The sequence below is a fragment of the Protopterus annectens genome, chromosome 1.part0, assembly GCF_019279795.1.
Source record: "Protopterus annectens isolate FY-2018-M chromosome 1.part0, PAN1.0, whole genome shotgun sequence".
In the NCBI taxonomy this organism is placed as follows: domain Eukaryota; kingdom Metazoa; phylum Chordata; order Ceratodontiformes; family Protopteridae; genus Protopterus; species Protopterus annectens.
In genome coordinates, this window is record NC_056725.1 from 426,954,281 (window position 1) to 426,978,941 (window position 24,661).

Sequence of the window (24,661 nt, forward strand, 5' to 3'; positions counted from 1 at the left end):
CAAGTGGATAAATGGTATTCGCAATGCATAACATTATGACTGTGTCTTACTGTGCAGGGGCCGCATGCGGTATGTGTATATACAGTGTGAGTTGTATATGGTATAATACCAACAGCAGGGGATACACATCTGGTCTGGGCCATATAGTCTACATGTAGTCGATGAACAGGTGCTGCATGTTCCCACCTGTTGTGGGAGTGGTAACATGTTGTTCCACTGCAATTCAGTGACTACATGCTGGGAACCTTTCAGCTAGTGTGTTGTAGCTACAGTAATGCTCACGCACAATGTTTGGCTGGATGCAGTCCTGCGCTCCACTACTGGGTCTATTACCACTGTCAGAGCACAGATAGGTATGTTTTGCAAGTGTGAGAGAACAGATCCTTTTGGCAACTACTACAATACACCAGATGCTGCATATTCCCCCAGTAAACACAGGGGATGTCACCACACTATCAGTACAGCCAAACAGGGCTACTTGTCCAGTAATTCCAATAGTGCGCTCCGCTACTGGGTCTATTACCACTGTCAGAGCACAGATAGGTATGTTTTAGAAACCCACAACTGCCACGTGTGGTTGTGTCACACAATATGACCATGTGTGGGTTGTTGTTCATAACAATGCATGCCATTGCCTAAACCAGCAATGGCAATGCACACATGGTGTATGTGTGTGACACATACACATATATACCTGAGACCTTCAATAGTTACTATGTCTGACACGTGCCTCAAGTGGATAAATGGTATTCGCAATGCATAACATTATGACTGTGTCTTACTGTGCAGGGGCCGCATGCGGTATGTGTATATACAGTGTGAGTTGTATATGGTATAATACCAACAGCAGGGGATACACATCTGGTCTGGGCCATATAGTCTACATGTAGTCGATGAACAGGTGCTGCATGTTCCCACCTGTTGTGGGAGTGGTAACATGTTGTTCCACTGCAATTCAGTGACTACATGCTGGGAACCTTTCAGCTAGTGTGTTGTAGCTACAGTAATGCTCACGCACAATGTTTGGCTGGATGCAGTCCAGCCATATAAAGACATGTCTAGAGACTGTCATATTGCTAGTGTTGTTAGGGAGGACAGGTGGGTTTCCTGTGTATGGGAGGGTTGTGTGTGCCAGGCTATGAACCAGAAGGCAGTCCAACACACTGTTAGCTGCTCATGGATAGGCCCTGATGCTTTGTGCTGTGCCAACAACCTGGAGGTGTGTGTATCTGTTGTGCCTTGAGATACCACCCCCCTGTCCATGTGTGTTACACGTGTAGGGGACAACAGGCATGGTATGAGGTATAACCTGGCAGTGATGGGTTGCACCTGTGAGCCATGAATCAGGAATCTGGTACTGCACAGATAATGCAGTTCACCATGCTGAGGACAGTGTCCAGTGCATGCATCTTGCGGTGTATACTGCTGGTGTTGTGTAGCATCACTGTTAGTGTCCTATCCTGTGTGATACCCACGGAGGTGGCTATGTAATCCGTGTCCTGAAGCACAAGGCACTATGTGTGTATCAAGGGGCTTCGCCAATATACAATGGCCCATGGGTGTCATGTGCAAGCTGCCCCTTGCAAATCATTGTGGCTTCCCTAGCATGTAAGCACACGTTGACAGCCATCGGATACCCTATGAATGACATTGGAGATTGAGCAGAATGTAGACATAGAACACCCTTCCTACATATTGTGGTAGCATACCTGGTGAGGGTATGATGGCAACCAAGATCAGGCTCATACTGGCCCATGCCACATGCTGAGAGATCCCTTCTATGTTCCCTATCATGTAGTCCAGGGAGGTATGTCTCGGGTCATCCATAGTGGCATGGACAATGACTGAGCCATATGTGTCCATGCCTCTGACTGACCTGTATGCATGTGTTTTGTGGTGGACCATAGTGCCCCACGGGCATATCACTGTGACCTTCACCATTTACAGCCTGTTGAGCGGGACCCCACTGCAGCGGACAAGAGAGGTACCTGACACATCTGTAGCAGGTGTGTTGTGTTTTCCTACAGGCTGTGAGTGTGTGGCACACAGGATGTGTGTGCCATGTGTGGCATGTGCTCTGTTCCGACGTAATGTATGCCTGTGTGCCAGCTGCAGAGGTGTGTGATGCTCAGGCAGGATGCTATTCTGAGTCTCCAAGTATGCCCCAGTGTGTTCGGATTGCTGTCAGTGCGGGTCTATGTCAGACTGGTATTGTAGTCACTGTAGTATGTCATGCCACCTGACAGGGTATGGCAGTACTGGGTTCAGAGTGCTCAGTCCCCAGATTGGCTATGTGGTGGCATCTCACACATGTGTTGTACATTCCTGGCCAGGGGAGAGGGTTGACTGCATACATGTGGCAGCTGTGACATTGCCACATGACTCACATAAACCACAACTGGATCATAGAGGTGATTCTCAGGTTACCTTTGCACATGCTACCATAGTAGTGTGATTGCCATGATGATTACCAACACATAGGGCCAATGGAGAACAACATACTGAAGGTGAGTATGTGTGGGTGTACTGCTACTGATTTCATAGCACTGACATATATGACTGCACACGTGGGTAAATGCCAGGTAAGTCATGTGCAATGTGTCACAGGCAATGTACATGTGAACAGGACAGACAGTGACGTTCTGTCATGTGGAAAATTGATATACGTATAGTACGCTATGCAGATGTCACTAGGAATCCACAGAAGCTCTGTAACTCTGCATTGCAGGTGGAAGCAGTGTTCCAGGGAACCCCAAGCAAACATGCATGCAAGCAAAGCTACAGTAAGCAGTGCCGGAAGTAGTCCATTGTACAACAAAGAAGGGGTAACATTTACAGTAGGTAACAGTGCAAATATGCAGGCACTATCAACATATACCCAGGAATGCACAGCTCAGATGTCCATGGTAGAACTGATATTATGTCATAGTTAATTGTGATTTGTATTACATTGGTACTGCACACATATCAACATGCGCAAACATCCATATTGCATAGTCGTTGTGGGCAACATGCCACCATTACTGTACATGTCCATCATTGTGTATCACTACTTGCATTAGCTTCTCCCCTGTGCTATCTATGTATGTGGCTATCTGTTGACATCCTTACCACTGGTATGCAATAATGTGCAGCTGTTACACTATGGTACTTACTATGGGTGTAGATAACAATTCAGGACAGTCATACAGTTACTGCATCAGGCATGCTGGGATATACACACAGTCATATCAGCACACTGTACTGTTACCAACATGATACTAGTAATACACTTCTATGTAGTCACCCTGTGCATCAGCAACGTGTTTACCTGTTCCTGCACTGATGTTGGAGATTGCAGGAGGTGGCACAGTTTCATCATATGCACAGGGTGTGAATTAGGTATGCCTGAGTCTGCCACTGATACCACCAATTGACATGTGTGTGTATGTGTGTTGGTGAGGGACAGCAGTACAGGGTGGGGCACTGTTGGTGCAGTGTGTACATGTATGTGGTAGCCCTAGGTGTTAACATTTTGCATGTGTGTATGCATGCACACAGTTACACCTCATGGCTGCCATATACTGGAGTTTGTGGACAGCCACAGACTGCACCTGGCAGGTCATACAGATCAGTGTCTGTGGGCATGGACATGGTACCTGTGCCTGGCAGTGGTGCTACGGACCGTATCTGGTACTAAGCCAGACTGGGTACTGTCATCAGAAGCGGGAGTGTGTTGACTGGACACAGGTCCCTGTTGGGACTGTCCAGAGCCACGTGCACGTGGTCTCCTGGGGTGGTCCGATGACAGCACAGACCCAGCATTGCTGGGGCTGCTGCTGGCACTATGGGGGTGTCCGCGGGCCTGTTGTCGTCCGTGCCGACTGCCAGCTGCTGCTGTTGCTGGCATATGGCCAAATCGACGCCGCAACCGTCCACCATTGCCCTGACTCATGGACATGTGGTTGTGGAACTGCTGTAATATGTCCCCACAACGTCTGTCTATGACATCCGTGAAATTATGGACAGCATCCGCGATGTCACGCATACTGTCAGTCATGGCTGTGCGACATGCTCTCAGCTCCCTCAGAACCTGTCTGGTGTACCTTTCCATATGCGACTGTGCCTGCATGACAACCCGAAACATAGCTGAGGTTGACAGACCTCTTTGGGCACGTCTGCCAGAGGCAGTATGCCCACGGATGCTCCCACGAGAACCCATGGGCAACTGTCTGTGTGGTACCATCGCAGGATCCTGCCCATGGCTGCTGTGTGGGGAAGCATGTGCCAGAGATACCACATTACCCTGGTCAATGCCCACTGTATCCTGTCCATCACCTAGGGACAATGGTGACATAGGATGTACTGGCAGGATGACTGTGCGCAATGATGGGGTTGACAGCTGTGTACTGTCAATTGGCTGACCAGTGACGGACCCTGACACACCTTCCTGTGCCATTACACAGATATCATCATTATCAGTACCTGTGGCACCAGATTCAGGTTCCCTGCTGCAGGACACCAGAGCAGCACCAGAACCTGTGGGAGGAAGACAGGAAACACAGTTTACAATGTCTACACAATGTTACCAGTGTTGCACTAATGCACACATGCACACGTGGACACATGCACACATGCACACATACACACATGCACACGTGGACACAGGCACACATGCACACATGCACACGTGGACACAGGCACACATGCACACATGCACATGTGGACATGTGCACACGTGGACATGTGTACACATGGACACATGCACACATGCACACGTGGACACAGGCACACATGCACACATGCACTTGTGGACACAGGCACACATGCACACATGCACATGTGGACACAGGCACACATGCACACCCCGGAGTATGCACACAGAGCACTACTGAGTTACACTATTATTACTAGCACTATCAGGACTATTATAGGTATTGTTAAAACACACTCACCAGCATGGATGGGCTGCCTTGCTGTAACACCGGAGGGACCTGCAGAAATGAGGGGATTAATGTCAGTGGGCACAACTGTGCCATTGATACTGCATATGATACAGTACAGTAGTGCACCAGTTGCCTTTCACATGTCAGCTGCTGATATTGGCAATATTACACCTGCACAATTACATACTATGTTGACAGCTACATACCACGGACACACCTTACACATGCATAAACTAACAGTGTACAAAACAGTCAGGCGTACATATGGCATATTACCTGCATGCTCCATGTCGTGTTGCTGTGTGGATCCAGCCTCCATCATAATGCAGGTGTGTTGCTGTTGATGTTCCTGGGCTGGAGCAACAACACTTAGGAGTAGCCCCTCCAGTCTGGTGAGGGGGGATGTGTGGCCACCCCACCTCCTGTGGCGATCTGTTGCCTGTGGATATCCGACGCACGCTGACGGACATTTCTGATTAAATCACTGCAGTGATGTCGTACCTGCTCATATGTCCTATTATGCGTGCCAATGTAATTTACCCTACGGACAAGGTCTTGCCACAGTGCAGCCCTCTCCTGCTGATTCTGGCTGGTGCAGGAAAACAGTATGTCATACTCCCGCACCAGGCTCTGGTGTATCTCTTCATCTTCTGCAGCAGAGTAGGCAGGATTTCGCTGACGTGCCATGTCCCTGGAAGAGAACACAAACAGGATATCAGCAGACTATGTCAGCAATATATGGCACACATACTATACATGATACTCAACTGTAGTGATATACTACTACTCCCATATGTAGCACGTGTGTGTCTCTTGGTGGATACACAAGTACATGGCCAGATATCAGTGCTCAGCCAACACCTGTGCAACAATACCTGCCACATTCCATACAACATAGTAGCAAGCCCCATCGGTCAGCACACTGAGACAGGTCAAATGCACAACCTCACTCTGGGGGTTCATACCAAGGTACTGTATGTGGAACGCCATCCACTAGTGTGATCGGGACACAAATTACTCGGCCTGGATATACATATCCCACCACCACCAGCACAGTAGACTACTTTGATATATATGTGATTAGACAGATATTCACTTGTTAGGACTGACATGGTTTCCATGCAGCCCACTGGGCCAGTGGAAGCCACAACCCACACTGCTGACCCCTTTGCGAATGCTTCCCATGGACATCCCAAAGAATGCATGGAACATGCACACACATTTCTAACCCAGACCCTATGCACAAAGGTTAGGCATCCTGTCTGGTGGACCCCAGCCAAAGGCAGATTGTATAACGATAGAAGGAGGCTACTGCAGGACAGAGCAGAATCACATAAAGGGAAGGCATCTGTGGTCAGCACTGGTAATAAGCTATGGCCTCTCATAACAACATCCATGGCCTACTCTGAGAGGGAAATGGCTACGAACACTATAGATAACCACAAGGCCATCTTCAGTTATGTTAGACATATGGACCAAACGCCTCATATATGCTCTGAGTTACTACACACCTACTTAACATTCACCGAACACACAGATATTGGCAAAATTCTGGCAGACAGGTTCAGTGCACGTATCCCCCTCCTTCTCCCCCACACTTAGAAATACTTATCACAGCTGAATGTAACCTCCCTATCATCTCAGATGTCCAGGTGAGGGCCGCCCTCAGCAAAGCAGAACACACAGCATCAATGTGACCTGATGGTATCCCTGGATGTGTGCTACGTGAACTCCAAGAGGAGATACAACCGCATATAAGACTGATATTTAACCTTGGCCGTACTATGGGATATGTACCTGAACACTGGCATACAGCAACAGTGGTCCCACTCCACTAAGGAGGCACCTCTACTGACCCTGGGAACTACCGCCCCAAAAGCTTAACCAGCCTGGTCTGCAAAGCTATGGAATGATTCATTATGGGACACATATACAGCAATATTGGGTACCTGCAGACACTTGATCCCACCCAGTTTGCCTTTGTGATGGGCTGATCCTGCCTTTTGAACCTGGTTGACCTTTCAAAACAGTCACTACAGCCATTGATGAGGGCAACACAGTCCATACAGCCTACCTGGACTTGCCTAAGGCCTTCAACACAGTACTCCACTCAGGCATCATAGACAAGCTCATTAGCTTACATGTTACTCCATATGTCACATGATGGGTTGCACACTGGTTGAAATACAGAATCCATAATATCGATATTGCGGGAGCCATGTCAGACTCAAAGCCAGTCACATGTGGTATCCCACAGGGCTCTGTCCTAGGACCCCTCTTGTTTGGCATTTACTTCTCAGATGTGAAACCAAACATGTGCAGGTTGTGGATGACAATGTTCCCAGATGACTGCGAACTAAGTGCCATAGTCGTTACACCAGCTGACACACACATCCTACAGACAGGCCTCACTGAAACGGACAACTGGTGCCAGGATCATGGCCTAACACTGAATGACATGTAATGTATAGTCACCCCCTTTGGGTGAAACTACGTGCACACAACTTATCACATGGACATACCTATAGATACAGACCAATGACACATATGGAGGGTTCACAGTATGTAGACTATTAACTTGTTACTTTACATTACCTGTGTTTGTCGCAGCTGGTTGCGTTACCGTTACTATAGCTTCCTGCTGCTGCTAGCCCAGCTTGCTACTGACACTGATGACAGCTTCAACTTAGTTTGTGTAATGTGTTCTTTTTGTTTGTGTTCTTATTTTCTTTTTTCTTTTTCTTTTTTCTTTCTCTCTCTCTCTCTCTCTCTGTCTGCCTCCAGACGGTGCAATGAAAGTATTGCATGTGTGGAGTGGGAGTACAGGATGCTTTTGTAGGTATCTGCATAAGTCCATGTGATGGCCTCTGCACCAATTGTAAGCCAGCATTTGCTAATTGCATGCAGCCAGTTGTGTACTGATTGCAGTTCTCACTGTGATTTCAGGACAGTGCTATAAAAGGGTATGTGAGATAGGTGTTGCCCTTTCAGATTCTAAGGGTGGGGACCATGCTGGTATGCTGTGGACACTGTTCTGTGAGTGTAAAGGTTAGTATCTCTCTCATGATTCAGGCTGTGTTGTAGATTCACATTTCTCCATTCATCTCTCCTGTTTCCTGTACAAAGTGTGTATGCACACTGACACCTACAACTTGATATATATATATATATATATATATATATATATATATATATATATATATGTAAATATACATACATTTATATATGTATATTAACTGACATTATTACCTACTAGCTACCAACTAGCATGGCTGTTTCTGTTCACACACTACTATTATAGAAATCCACTAGATTTGACAGTAAGTATACATGACATGCTTTGTGTACTACACATCTTATATTCCCTTTACATTCATTCCTACTATTACATGATATATTTATTTTAGCACAATGTTCTTGTATAACAGTCATGGCTTAGTGGTAAGTCATGCAGACTACTATTTCCAAGGTCCTGCGTTCAGGACTGATAGTGGGATTTTATTTTGCTTTTGAACTGACTACAGGATCTGTCAATCAGAGTGACTAAGGCACTTTTAAGCAGTTGTAACCGGGTTGGTGCTGGTTTGTGCAGAGCTCCTGCATGCGCACTGGCGTTCAGCTCCAACCGCTTACAACCACTTAACAGTGCTTACTCTGGTGCACACCCGTGCTATTTTCTTTGAAAGAAATGAAAATGGGGAGACAGGAAAGTGGTGAAAAAGGGGTCACAAAGAGGGTAAGACAGTAGGGAAACAAGCTTGGGTTTTGCAGGAGGTATGTAGGTAAGGCCCATAGCTGCCCATTTCTTCATCAACAACAGCTGTGCATATGTTTGTAATTTGGTGTGACATTTGAAACCTTCCACCCCTGAGAGAGGTGTCAGGACAACAATAATACTTGTTGTACAGCCAATTGTAATTGATAGTTTCCATGTCCAGCAGACATGTGTGCGGAATGGGCAGCTATGTATGGGGCATAATTTTTTTGTGGGTACAGAGTGCCCTTTTTTTTTTTTTTTTCAGGTGAGAGTGGTATGTCAGGTAAAGGAAGTCGGTATAGCTGGGGAGGTAGGTTGGGTAGGTCAACAGACAAGACAAACAAGACGCATACAGGGGCGGTGTATGACATGTGGGGGGGGGTTACACAATTGACGGGGACGGATGTTTGGATATCCGGAGCCCATGAGCCCACAGATGGCAACAGTGGAACTGATATCCCCACCCATGGGCAGTTGCCACTGTTCCTTCACTGCCCAGGAGGGGGCTGTGCTGGGGGCTGTGTAGGCCGGGCAACAGGCATGCCCGTAAGTTGTGCCACCTGTGCCTCAAGCTGGTGTAGGGGCCCAAGAACAGAGTCCCGGATCTCCCTACGCACCACAGTCCAGACGCTACGGAGGGTGAGTGGTGGTTCTCCTCCAGCCACACTTGCAGAGGGGAGACGGGCCCCATCCCCTGCAGTGCTCCCACCCACAGGTGGCACAGGGCCACCGGAGGAGGGTCCAGACTGGGCACTAGTGCCAGGTGCACTCGCCAGCTGAGGTGGGAGAGGTGGGTCCACTGGAACCTGCCTTCCCTGTCGTCCTATGTTTTGCATTATGTCATGACAGTTTGGGTTAGTAACATACAATACCATTCGCAATTAGTTGTAATAGCATACATTAGTATTCCCATTAACCAAACACCCAGATATTCACACCATTGAACAGCGAGCATAACACATGCATAATTTGAACAGCAATACACAGTCCAAAACATGCAGGGTTGATTGATGGCAACAGGCCATCAGGTTTGGATGTATGAACAGGGCAGATGCATCAACATACATGCAAATATTTATGACCCAACAGGACAAATGTCCAGGGGTGTTAATTGTGATTGCACATACCAATTTCACGTGGAATGGATTATATGTGGTTATAGGGTGGGGTGAAGAAAATATTATTAACACCGAATACCAATACATATGCTGTACATTTCTAATAGCTGCAGATATATACACACTACTGTTCTAACTACAGTTTCCTATATGATAACTACTTCAGGTTGGTGATAGGACTGTTACTGCTACATCAATATACATTTTATTGTTATTCATACACGTTCATATCTGGCTTTGTTCAGCTACATCATCCTGCTACATTTGCTTTATATAGCTATAGACAACTGTGGATGTTTGGTATTTCAGACAATCATACTATCTGCATATTGCAGACTGAGAGCAACATATCCAGATTTTGGGATACACATTCCAGCTGCAGCAACACTTTGAACACATTTCGCAGTTTGGTTCTGCTTGTCACATTCATTTCATTCTGTACTGACTGCAGTATACTTTATTCAGGGGTTATTACTACTTTATTGGTGGGTTCATAACTCTTTCTCACACTCTCTCACTTGTTTTCATTTTACTATTCAGGATGGTACTTACTTCTAGGCTTTATTGACATGTTTTACCTGTAGTTATTACAATCCTTTCCAGCAGTCTCACTTCTGTCATGTTTCAGTATTTCAACAGGGATATATTTCACACATGTGATTTGCTCATCTTCTGCAGCTGTACTTTTCAGCCTGCTGCAGGTTGTGTACTATTATATTACAGGTGGGGCATCTTTATTTCAGACATTTTCATTTTTCTGTTTGGATTACAGACTGCAACACACTTTTGTAATCAAGCAATACTTGCAAACACTCTTGCACTGTTACTTGCACATTTTATTACTTAGTGACTACACTGCACTCTTTTGCTAACTGTCATACTTTTATATTTCTTTACAGTTACTGGGAGAGGATTACTGACCTGCCTGGTGGCGCAACCGCACCAGCCTATCACCATAGGCTCTGTGGTTCACAGAACGGACACCAGCAGCTGTAATATAAATGAAGTAATATTGAAATACACATCTCCATAATATCAGCTAGTTTAATTTCTTACATACATAATTAAATGTAACTTAGTAGTGGGGCATTGGGCATTTGCCGGGCCTCCTGGATCCAAAGGTTCAATTGGTCCTGCTTACGTCTCTTCAGGTCCACATGGTGGTGACGGACCTGCTCACCAGTCCTTGGAATCCCTGTGGCACTGGTGAGATCATGAGCCAACCGGTCCCACGCCTCAGACCTATATGCTCCCCACAGGACCTGGCCCTGCATGAGTTGGGCCTCATGATTGTGGACTAAGAGCCAGACCATATATCTGGACTCCTCAATGCCCCACCTCTGTGCTCGAAAGCAACTACCCTCACCTACTCCTGACGTTCTGGCTGCAAGTTAGTTCTACAATCGTTTATGCTGTGTATTCCCGCCTATGGGACTTATATATGCCGTTTTTCCTGCACTTATCTGTGATTGGCCATTTTGGAATTGTATCAACTTCACAAAACCTGCTTTGTCATGCTCCACTTTCTATTCATTCCTACATATTTGCTATTACTGCATTTCTAATTACAGCTGTCATGGCTTAGTGGTTCAGTACCTTGACTATGGTGCTTGGTATCCTGGGTTCGAATCTGGCCACTGCTTTTTATATTTTATGACTGTCTAGACAGGGTAGGGGATGTGTCTGTGTAAAGGCAGTTTTGTTACAGCTTGCTCAACGTTGCCCGGCGGTTAGCTTGTTGGCGCGGTGCGCAGCTCCGCGCAAACGGGTTACGCTGGTTTACGCCTCATTTGGCTGTCAGCATGCATATTACACTCAGCTCAGCTAGGGGCACACAGTTTCAGCGTGTTCAAACTCTGCTCAACCCCTGCCACTCATTTTGCACCTGTTAAACCACTACTCACCTTCGGGCACTCATTTTACATCTGTTAAACCACTGATCACCCACGGGCAGATGCACTCACCTTGTTAAACTGTAGCTCAGCTCTAGGCACATCTGGCATTTTTTATTATTTTGTTATCTCAAATTTCTTCAAAATAAATGGCCTATGTCATTACATTTTACATAAAATATAATTTTATATGTGTACATATATGCCAGGGACTTGTTTCATGCTTATTTCACTAAAAATGAAAATTGATGTTGTGGGGACTCGAACCATGACTGCGTGCTCTTCAACCGACGTCCCTACCGCTACGCTATTGCTTTTTGACTTACTTTGCATAGTTAGTTCTTATATGCTTTTCCACTGACTGCTAACTGTGGCTAAGCGCCGGGCACGCCCGCGCAAACGAGCACACTCACGGGCAAACATCTTTACAATTTAAAAAAAATATATAACATGTTCATTTATATATTTTATGTTCATAGTCTGTGGGGGCATGTGTTGTGTTGTGTTTATTCACATTTCCATGGACTCTGTCGTGGGTGTTTACTTTGGGCACTTTTACTCTTCTGGGGGCATGTCCGCTTGCAGGCCTCGGCCTACGGACACGCCCCCTACTGTCTTCCCCGGACCGTGTTAGCCTTAGGTGTGATTCAGCATGCCCTCATGCATATGCATGACATGCTGATGTTACACCATTTGACTGCAGTCTCCGTGTAAGCCTTGTATCTCTTACACGGAGGCTTTGTGAATCCTGCCCAGAATTTTTTTGCAGGTAGCAATACCCCCTGCACTCCCATACCCTAACCAAGATAGCAGAACAGCAGGGTAAGGGAAGGACAAATCTCCAGACCCCACTGCAACACAGTCTTGTAAAGAAATCAAAAGGCTGAAAAACAAGCTTGTAAGATAGTTTATATATGTAACTAAAGAGTAATGGTGTTTCTGTTTTATTGATTAGTGTAATGCTCAGCTGTTACATATTTATGTAATGATTCCAGCTTGTATTAATAATGGGCTGGATTCATTAACAGCAACACAAAGTGTAGCTATAATGTTGGTGGAACATTGCCAACAAAACAGTGTGACACTTGGTATTCATTAAGCAGCTGTCCATGACGTCTAAAGCCACCAAACAAAGGGAAATGGCAGAATACGCTAATGAAATTAATGATTCCAGCTTGTATTAATAACGGGCTGGATTCATTAACAGCAACACAAAGTGTAGCTATAATGTTGGTGGCACATTGCCAACAAAACAGTGTGACACTTGGTATTCATTAAGCAGCTGTCCATGATGTCTAAAGCCACCAAACAAAGGGAAATGGCAGAATACGCTAATGAAATTAATGATTCCAGCTTGTATTAATAACAGGCTGGATTCATTAACAGCAACACAAAGTGTAGCTATAATGTTGGTGGCACATTGCCAACAAAACAGTGTGACACTTGGTATTCATTAAGCAGCTGTCCATGATGTCTAAAGCCACCAAACAAAGGGAAATGGCAGAATAAGCTAATGAAAGCACAAAGAGGCTAAGTACATGGTAATGAACCAATTCAGCATGGTGGAGCTATTCAGGAAGCTATAAAGCAATCATGTACACTCAGTGTAGGCTTTTGCCCTGTATACCAAAACCCTTTGGAATGCAGGCATGATTATACTTAGACAAAACACATGTTAGGCACTGCTGCTGCCATTATTATGCTGTATGTGCAACAAGCTTTAAATCAGTGCTGCTGCTGCTAGATCTTGGGAAAGAAGAAGTAGTGTGTTTATACCCCATTTGACTTATCATGGACTGAATGACACAAAAATTACTGAGAGAGACAGGTTGGACAGGGAAACACTGGTGGAAATATGGCCCGACCTCATGACCCAGGGGAAACTGTGGAGAACCTATCCCATTGGAAACAAAGGTATGTTTAGCATGATGTATACTAGCTACTGGTATATTTCAGAGACCCACAGGGGATATATTGGGGTGTCACAGGCAGCAGCCTCAAGAATATTATATCAGCTTTAAATGCAATCCTACTACATGCAAAGGATCACATTTTTCCCACGTACCCCACAGGAGAGAGCTAGAACTACGTAAGAAGTCTATGCAGTAACACACTTCTCTGAAGTGCTGGGGCCCATATATTGCACACACATAGAAATAAAATCCCCACCTGAGGAAGAGGGAAGGAGGCATATCAATAAAAAAGGTTTCTACTATATTAACTGTCAGGTTGTCTGTATTGCCTAAGGAATTATCTACATTGACTGTGCTGGTAACCTAGGCAGTTTCCATGACTCACACATAGGGCACACCTGCAACCTTTACACCAGGTTTGAGAGCAGTGACATTCCTCAAGGGCATCTAGTGGGGATGCTTCCTGACACCCAAGAAGAACCCAGACAACTGAACCGAGCAAGGATACGACAAGGCTCACTCTCAAATTAGGGATATCATAGAACATGTGGTTGGATTCTGTAAATCAAGGTTCTGGTGTCTAGACACATCAGGAGGTGCACTGCAGTATGACCTAGGCACATCTATCTAAATACTTACAGCTTCAACAAGGACAGCAAGGGATAGGACCACAGTTTCAAGGATCACAGGCAGGACTAGCAGCAGCAGTTACAGATGAGGAGTGTGAGGGAAACCCACCAGTAAATGGTGCTGGCAGATGGAGGTATGCACAGTATGCCCTGGCTCTGGCTAAAAGGCAAAGAATAACCCACACACTCACTACCTAGGTCAAAGCCTAAGATCCCATGCACATACAAATAGCAAAACTGATGCCTGCCAGACTCCACAACCTCTACTTAGCCATGCAATGGCTGTTTTCTTATAGCATCAGACAGGGCCAACTCCCAAGGACACAATTTGTGCCAGCAGTAATAACAAGGTAAGAGTGGAACCTGTAAAGAAAAAAAGGTTATATAGCTGATTACTGTCATATGGAAATATGTATATGGCCTGAAGCAGAGCATTTGTCTGAGGTGTACAGCTATGTCATTGATATCTCCACTGTCAGATCTTTGCAATATACATTTATGTATTAGAAAAAATAGTATGCATCAAGCATTTCAATTATCCATCATCTATAAAACATGGAACAGGTCAATGATACCCTCATTTGCACAACCATAGCAAGAAGCAAGACAGAATTGCATATTCTTCCTCTGCTATAATGACAATACTAAATTAAATACAATGCGGTTCAACAATTAGGGAAGTAAGCATGCACAAATGAGCAGGAACAAGAAACCAACATCCTTACTTCTACAATACATATTGATAAGTGCAAGCATGTGTGCATCGGACATAATTGCACAGGGTGGGGGTAGGGGGTAGGAGGGCAAGGCTGAAGTGAATGAAGTGAGTGTGTCAAATAAGAAGCACATGTATCTATCAGAGTATACAGTGTTCAGGGCCAGTAACAACAGATGTACAGCACTCAGCAGTACTGTTTAGATAGTTTGCATGTGTGTGAAGTGGTATGAGCAAGTGGATTTTTTTTCCATGCGTGTGTGTCTGCATGATCACAACCATATACTATGCCAGTACTACTTCCAGGCATCTTGGACAAGTATGAGCTGTGCATGATAGATTAGTCATTTCAGCATTGTGATCCCCAATCATGAAAACCACCTCTGCAAGGAGTTACACTGATACTTTCATAGCCCTGGCTAAAAGTCAGGGTGCTACCTAAATGTGAGTGATGTCTACTGAATGAGGTCTCCTTAGGACTACGTCCAGGACCAGGACCTCGTGGCCTACCATGTCTGGGTGTGGACACCACAATCACTGATGGAGCAGTGGATGTAGTGTCACTATGGGTGTGGGATTTTGCTTGGCCATCTGCTAATACCAGAAAATGTAGTGGCTCTCTGGCCATATGGATGCCTACCCTCCCCAACAGACATTCCATCATAGACACTGCTCAATCCAGTGTGTCATTTTTCCTGTCCAAAGAGTTGCCACACTATTCAGGGAGTCAGTCATGTTAGAATGCATGACGTTTTAGTAGTATTGCTTCTGAGGCCCTGATGGAACATGCCTGTGCCTCCACTATGGCTCTACACCTACGTCTGGTACCAGTCTCAGGAGGATAGACAGAAGGCCACCTTCAGGTTTCCCTACCAAGCCTACTATGTGGCAACACACCCTCATGATGGCTATGGAGAGAAGCAACCAGCTCTGCAAATGGGGTAACCACACTGCTATGATCAATTGTCACCCTTAACCTGTCCTATATCACACGTTTCCTTATCATGGGTATGCATAGGCATTCTGACCATGTATGAAATATGGACAGGAGGTATGAGAACCACAACCTCAGTGTCAGACTGACTTTACACTCCCAGACTGTGATCCTTCATCACAACCATCATCAGATGCTACCAATTCTCTGAGATCAGATGGTAGGAATTCCATAGCTCCACTCTCAGGATCACCTGTGATAACTAGCAATAAATACAAGAAGCAAAAAAAATGGAGACTAAATTTGATTACATATTTTCCTTATACAAAATGTATGTTAAAATCTAACAGATATTAAAAGAACACAGATATTATACTCATATAGACCTGAATCTACCTTATAGACAGTAATAATAATGACCAAATGTGTGCTTACCATGTGCAGATGGGTTGGCAACCTGCAACCCAGATGTGCCTGTATGACAGAAAAAAGAAAGGAAAGAAGGCTGATAAGTATCACACTGCAAATGAAACAGAAGAAAGAAAACAATCCCCAAGTGCATAAGTGCAGATTAAAAATATCCCCATGCATAATTGTAGTGAACAGTTGTATTCCCCCAAAAAATCACCCTCATCTTGTTCTCCATGATTATGTCATTTGACTCAGTTATTGTTGGCTCTATATATAAAAGATGTATAATATATATGCATATAAAGATATAGCAATTGCACTTGCATTTTGGATACCTGTAAGGTCTGCTTGTGACACTGGGTTTGTTGTCCACATCTGCACTAACATCAAGGATTCTATGGCAGCTCTCTACAGAACTACCTGGATCTCTGACAGCGGACAGGAACTCTTCTGTTTCAGTTAGTGGTATTTCAGTATCAGGAACACCTCCCATAGCCATCTGTCTCCAGGCAATTGCAGCTGTCCTACTGCAGACTGACATTATCATATCATTTGCCCAGTGTTCTATCTGGCAGTAAGTTCTCCCATGCCCTCCGACAGCATTATTGTTGTCAACCACCTGCTGCCATATCATGTCTCAGGTAGATTGGTCACCCCTCCTCTCCCTAACTGAAAAGGCCTATGGCGATACAAGGCCTGGATAATAACCCCATTTTTAGTATCACAGTATGGTGGCTTGTGGGGTACATATTTTTTTCTTGGGTGCCATTTCCCTGTATGAGGTGAAACAGAAAACAGACACACATAATTACATTTATAATACACATCCAGGATGGCCATGATTATGTGTGACTTCAAACATCCATTATGCACACAACAATTTAAAAGTTAATGCTCCTTATGAGTACACACAAGTTAGGACAGCAGCCCTCTCAAAAAATGTCTAAATCAAATATCAACAACAATCTGTAACATTTCTGTAATGCAGATAACAGGTTTTACTGTGTAATAAATTGCAACATTGACAATAACAATTCAAAATATAGCATTAGAAATGTAAGACAAAATTATTATAAGTGCCATCGCCACTGTTGTAGGGGCCAGTCAGGTAGAAATCCACAAAAGTAACATATTTTTCTTTCGGCTAACACAGGTAAAAATGCTAGAAATTCCTACAAAGTTGTAATACACTCAGATGCAATAACTATGCGAACAGCAATTAAATGCAAACTAAATAAAATATAGGTGACATAGGATTCTGTAGCATACTTTTTGTAATGCAGACATGGCTATACCAAAAGAAAGGGATAAAGAAAAAAAAAAACAAGGTAAATAAATGCTTTTCAGCAGTCAGTGCAATTTAACTTTTAACATTAAAATAAAAGCATTATGTAAGAAGTAACAACATACCTTAAAAATGAAGCACTGCAGAAAATAGATAATTCTTCAAAAGTGGTGTTTATTTAATTGTATTGATCTCTCTGGATTCAAACGTTCTCCCCAATATGATACAAAGGTATTATAGGATCATAGGATTATAAGAAGTTACTAGGTTATTGGCTCTGAGGCCCTTATAAGCCTAGCCAAGAATTTAGCCCTTGTTCTGACAAGTCAGCACCCGATGCCCCTGTCCAGCAGGGACACAGGTGGAATCCCAGGGGTGTGTTTTCTGTTCCCCATCCAGTTATCCAGGTTGTGCTTAAAAAGGGTTAATGAGATAGTATGCTTGTCATGGAGCGGGAGTCTATTCTACAGAAGTGGGAGTCTCTGGGATACAAATCTGTCCCACCAACAAGTTCTATTGATGTCACAGACCAAGTTGATGTTATGCGTGTGGGTTACTCGAGTGGAGTTTGTCTTGCGGATATGCAGCAGTCCCATCAAGGTGGGGTCTGAGATTACTATGTATGCTGGACAGAGGTCACCTCTGAGGAATCTGTAGGAGACTGAGTAGAGGGACAAGGCCTTTAGTCTAGCTGTGTCGGATAGATATTTGAGACTCTGGATTCTCCTGGTGAGGAATCTCTATGGTCTCTCCAGCTGCTGCATGTGCTTTGTGAGGTACATGGCAAAAGGGGCATTGTACTCAATAATGGGTCTTATAAGGGAAGAATACAGGGATGTTATGACCACCTTATCCTTGGATGAGATAACCTAACTTATGAGGTAGAAAGCTTTCCATACAACGGAGGCAATATGGTGGCCAAAAGTCAGTTTACTATCAACCTGGGGTGTCCAGGTCCCTCATGACTGATTGCATGCTTAGGACCTTGTTATTAATGTGATAATCCGACATTATTCTCCCCAAAGGGGATGATGATGTATTTTTTGGCATTCAGTTTGAGGCCATATTTCTAGCACTATTCATATGTTTGGGTTAGACCCTCTTGGAGGATGCCCACATCACTAGAGAACTGATGACAACACCCAGCTTGCAGTCACCTGCAAACTTGGTCAGCCATAGCCCACTGGTTTTGGCCTGCACCTCAAAAAAATATATCCCAAACAACAAAGGCCCTAAGACTGATCCCTGGGGTACACTACTCATTATGAGTCGACTGCTTGAGGTGGCTTCCCCTATTTTGACTAGGTGGGTTCTATCAGTGAGCCAGTTTGCCACCCATCTGGTAACATACAGATTGATGCCTAGTTGAGAGAGTTTATTTATTACATCTGAATGGGGAATAGTATTGAAGGCTTTAGCCAGATTATGGTAGGCAGTATGCACTGTCTTCCCCTCGTCCATGGCTTTGGTGACTGCCAGAAAGAAGTCGACCAAATTTAACAGGCATGACCTCTCCTTGATGTAACAAAACTGTGTGGGATCAAGTGTTTCGAGGCTGCCATTGTCCTTGTTAATGAGGTCCATGATAATCCACTCCATGGCCTTGCAGATCAAGCTAGTTAGGCTGATGGGTCTATAATTTCTTGGATCAGTGTATGCTCCAACTTTGTGCAAAGGGATGACAGTGGCTGTCTTCCAATTGCCTGGGATGAAGCCAGTACTTAGGCTTTGGTTGAATAGGGTGCCTAATGGTGCTGCAAGTTCCTGTCTGAGTTCATGTAGGATGCAGCCTGGGATGTCATCTGGCTCCACGGAGGCTGTATTTTTTGCCTTTGAGAGGGCAGTGATGACTTGCTCCCTAGAGATAAGTGGAGGGGGCAGGTTTTGGGGATGTCCTGATTTACCTGTCTACTAGTAGGTTGGCTATATCTATGACATTTGTGTGTGTGGTGTCCTTGACCACCAGTTCTAAACAGATCTGGGTGCTTCCCTTGAGACTGCGGAGTTTGCTTTGGAGGATTTCAGTAGTGCTCTTATTTGCTTGTTTAGACTGAGGAGAGATTGCTTTCAATTAGGCACCTGCTCCTTCTTGTTCCTGGACAGCATTTTTTCCTTTTATTATAGAGTTAATTTATTGCAGATGTCCACCAGACAGGTTTACTCTTCCTTAAGGAGGATGATTTTGTCCTGTCAGGTAGTCCTGATTCCATGTAACTATATAAGTGCTCATATAGTACTTTGGTATAGGTTTGCACATATGTGTCAGTTCCTATGGGGGAGGAAGCTGTAAAGTTGATTATATCTTCCCTGAGGAGGTTGTAATCAGCTTTTGAGAATGTATTTATTTTTTATCCTATCTGGGGGGTGGTCGGGGGAGATGGTGACTTCAAAAGTGGCCGCTTTGCGGTCGGATCTTATCAGGGATGATGACACTGTAGGGAAGCTGCAGTGGTTACTCATGTTGATTAATACCAAGTCTAAGATATTTTCACCTCTTGTGGTGGTGTCAACCACGTGGCCCACCCATTTGCATTGACAAAATCAAGCTATCTCTGGGCATTTGTGTTTTGGCATGAGTAGTTCTTCCAGTCTATGGTTGGATAGTTAAAGTCACCCAGGATCAGGGTAAAGGGTTGAATCTTTATAGATTCGAAAAGGTTCAGATAGGTGGAGTGGACATCTTGAATCTAAGTTGGGGACCTGTAGCTACCTATGATTTGAATAGGGGTACTGTCAATGGTCAACTGCACCTGGAGTGTCTCCTGTGTGTCATACTGTTTGACCAGCCTGGAGGTGTGTATGTCTTTTATATATATTGCAACTCCACCTCCTTTTGGTTTGCTGCCCACGGTTTGGGGTCTGAATGTATGATAGGATGAGTATCTGGTATAGCTGGGGTACTCTCCACAGCTTTGAACCAGGTTTCTGTGACTGCACAGATGTCAGCATCTTCCAGGGTTAAGAATGCTTGCACTGACTGTAGTTTCATGTTTAGACTCTTAGCGTTTAGCAGCATGACCTTTAATTTGTGTTTTGATGACATTTTCATGTTGGTAGTTTTGACCTCATGGCATTGCTTAAAAAAGGCACTATGGGGGAGGTAAGATCATTTGCCAGGAGGCTGAAGCCCAAGGGAGAGAGATGCAGGCCATCTCTGGCAAAATATCATGGTTTGTCAGTCATATGTTTCCAGGCTGTCAGATACTGGAGCCTCTTGGAATGACACCAGAAACTAAGCCAGTTGTTAAAGTCAATCATTTTCTGTTTGCGTTGAGGCATCATTATGGGTGATGGTAGAATGCTGCTTAAACCTAGGAACATACCTGTCTGGGGCACATATTCAGTGAGCTTTATCATGTCTCTCTTCATGTAGTCCAGGGAAGTATGTCTTAAGTCATTCACACCAACATGGACTATGACAGAGTCATAAGAGTACCTGTTGTTGAGAGACTCAAGTGCATGGGTGATATGAAGGATTATGGCATCTGACAGACATCTAACAGTGAGGTTCTCCTTATCCAGCCTGGTGAGGGACACATCTGTGTGTCTCACAATGGAGTCTCCTATGACTAATATGTTGGGTTTATATTTCAGCCTTAGTGGCTGTGAGACACAGGTGTGTAGAATATGTGTGGTGTGTGGTGTGATGGGCCGTGGAGATTGTGTGTGTTTTTGCCTCGGAGGTCTCCTTTGTTTGGGTGTGTTTTTATTGAGGACTTCCACATATGTCAGTGTGTGTTGTGAAGGTGTGGGTGGTGGTTGAGGTGTGGTGTTTATGTTGGCAACCTTCTCAGTACCAGATATACTGGTTTGTAAGGGAGAGAACATTGACTCTAGGATCTTAATGTAATTGCATCTGTCACAATTTGTGTTCCTAGGTGATAATAGTAGAGGGTTGTCTGTGTATCTGTGTACATGAGGCAGTTGCTAAACTGTCTCAGGATGCCCATATCAACCAGACTGGAAGGAGAAAGCATAGGAAATTGTCCATACATATTTGTCAGAAACTGAGGGAGAGAGGCCAGAGACAGCTAAGGGTGGAAGGTCTAAGAGCAGTACTACTAGATGATCACGCAAGTGCTACGAAGGGAGAATTTGTAGCTGGAACACCTCACAAAGGGTTAAAACCAGTGCGGCTGCAACTCTGGATGCAGCAAACCTGTACCAGGCTATGCTACTCAATTTATGGATTAAAAGAACAGTAAAACTCACAAATAAAAACACAGAATAACCACTACAGACAAAAAAAAAAAAACCCAAAAACAAAAAACAAAAAAAAAAACAGAACTCACAGTATGAAAAAATACAGTTAAACAGCAATGAAATGCAGTAAAATGCAATTAAACAGTACTAAATTGCAGTAAATATGAATGAAATATACTTAATCAGTAAACTGCTTTAAATAGTGCAAATGTAATAAATTAGCTAATGATCACAACAGTAAAAGGCAGCTCAAGTAAAGTATAAGGCTACCGACAATCGGTAACAAATGTGGCAAACTAAATGCAGTTGAACACCTAAGCACAAGCAAAATGAAGTAGGAAGAGTAACAATTTTTCTTTTAGTAGAAAGTGAGGAGACCGAAGATAATTCAAGGTTAAGAAGCTAAAGGGGTGCACCTTCACAACTCATCTCACTGTACTCAGTAGAATGAGTTGATGTGATGGAACTGGACGGAGTGTCCAATATGAAATTTATAGTAGAGGCAGGCAACTTAAAAGTCACCAAGCTTTAATACCACAACAACAGCTGGGAGGGTGGGTGGAATACAAGATCAGAACAAACAGAGAAACAAAAAGGAGACAAATCAGAACAGAATTAAGAACTGAATTCACTAGGCCTAAAAACAGTTGCACAGTTTAAACAGATATGCAGCAAATATTGTTTTATCAGAAGTGCAGAAACAGTTGAAAATAAGCAACTTATCTTTTGTAGTCTCTCAGCATAAAACAGCAGAGCCTAACTAACTGCAACTTTTAGCAAACAACTACAAACTGGTTTAAACAATAACTATTTAAGACAGAGAAACAAGAAACCAGCCAAATTATCCAATCAAAAAACAAACAAACAAAAAAGCAAACAAACAAAAAAAAAACAGAGCCCTATGTAGTAATTCTATCCAGATCAAACCAGTCTGAATCCTCCTGTCATGAAAAAACAGTTAGGCCTCTCGAGACCAAGATTGTACTACAAGCTCCAAAGGACACAAACAGTAATAGATATTCAGCTCTATGCTAGTGTATTTAAAGTACAGCAATAAGTAAAATGCACAGAATAAACAGAGAAACAAAAAGGAGACAAATCAGTACAGAATTAAGGATTGAAGTCACTAGGCCTAAAAAAACAGTTGCACGGTTTAAACAGCTATGCTGCAAATATTATATTATCGGAGGTGCAGAAACAATTGAAAATAAGAAACATATTTATCGTTAGCTACATGATTACATTTATATAGTGCCGAGCCAGCCCTGTGAGCACTGTGAGTATGCAAATGAGGTGATAAATTATTAGCATTCCAGAATACCATGATCTGCACTAAGTGTAGGGAATGTAAACATGATGTATGGACCTACACAATTACATGCACATGTCTTAGCAATGTGAGAATGAGCATTGTGAAGTGTTCCCTGCTAATGGCTTTCAGGTGCCTATGATTACTCTGACTGCAGAAACAATCAGGGTTTCACAATCTCCCCTCTTTGACGTATACTTAATGAGGGTATGTTAGGAAGAAGAAACTTAAGAAAAAGTCAGAAAGTACATTGACCGATTTAGAAGAGCAACATTCCTAACATTCAAATGCTGGCTTTAATGACCGCAATTACTGCCCCTTAATAAGAAATGTTATTCATATTCAAGGGAGTACTTTAAGCATTGATACAGATAACATATGCAATAAAACAGAAATAGAATTGCTCTTAAGAAAGCAGAGAAAAGTGAATGTGGCAACACAAAGAAAAGAGTCATATACCTCCAGTGTTTGCACTTTGTTTATTATTGTGTGAGTACATTGGTATCGTAACTCTTAGCAATACCTCAATCATCCAAACATTTACTGTCAAATGAGAAAGGATAACTTTCATAATTTGTTTCTTTTACACTTTCAATGATTCAATATCACATTATCAGTACATCTAAACACTTTTTCTCCTTGTCTTTGCCTCTGGTAACTATGTAAAATACTGTTAAATTATTGTTTTTACTATGCTTGTCTGAGTGTTTGAGTCCATACATATTCATTTTGAAGGATAAGAAACTGCTTAAACATCTGAAAAGTGCATTTAAAGTATTTGATCACCAATTTATTTTTTTCTTTTTAATGTGCATTTAAAGTATGTGATCACCAATTTATTTTTTTCCTTTTAATGTTTGCATGCCATTTGGCATTGCACTGGGATGATTGGCAGTGGTCAATAGCAGTGAACATCATTTCACTGCCCAAGCTAAAAACTGACAAATTTTATTTAGGCTGCAATGTTCTTTCCTCACCAGTCTGGACTGTACTGAGTGAAGAAAGTGAAGTTGTCTCACCCCAATTTCTGTGGCATAATGTGTAAAGGTATTGAGCTTGGAGAAACAGTGTAGACAATGTAGGGTATAAAACCTGTTCACAGACCATTTTACTGAAGGAGGTCATAATAAATATTGACACTCATTTGGTGTATTAATATGTTGATGCAGTATTAATTAAAAGTGATAGCCAGGTAAATCATTTGAAATTATGTCAATATTACATGTGTGTGTGTGTGTGTGTGTGTGTGTGTGTGTGTGTGTGTGTGTGTGTGTGTGTGTGTGCTATGTGAACAATGAAAACATTTATGCTGTTCCCTCTGCACTTCTCTATTCACATGGCATTAGCTAAAGTCCACATATTGTGACATGCCCATGATAGTAGTGATATGGCAAGGAGAAGTGAGAAAGCTGAATGTATCAGAGTAATGCAGTACTAGCTGTGCTCATTACTAGATATACACTGTGATTCATTGTGTGTGTCTTCAATTTATTATTCCCAAAAGAGTTGCTTGAATGCTTCTGATAAATATTGCCTTCTGCAATTGCCTGCTGCTTGACAGCATGAAATG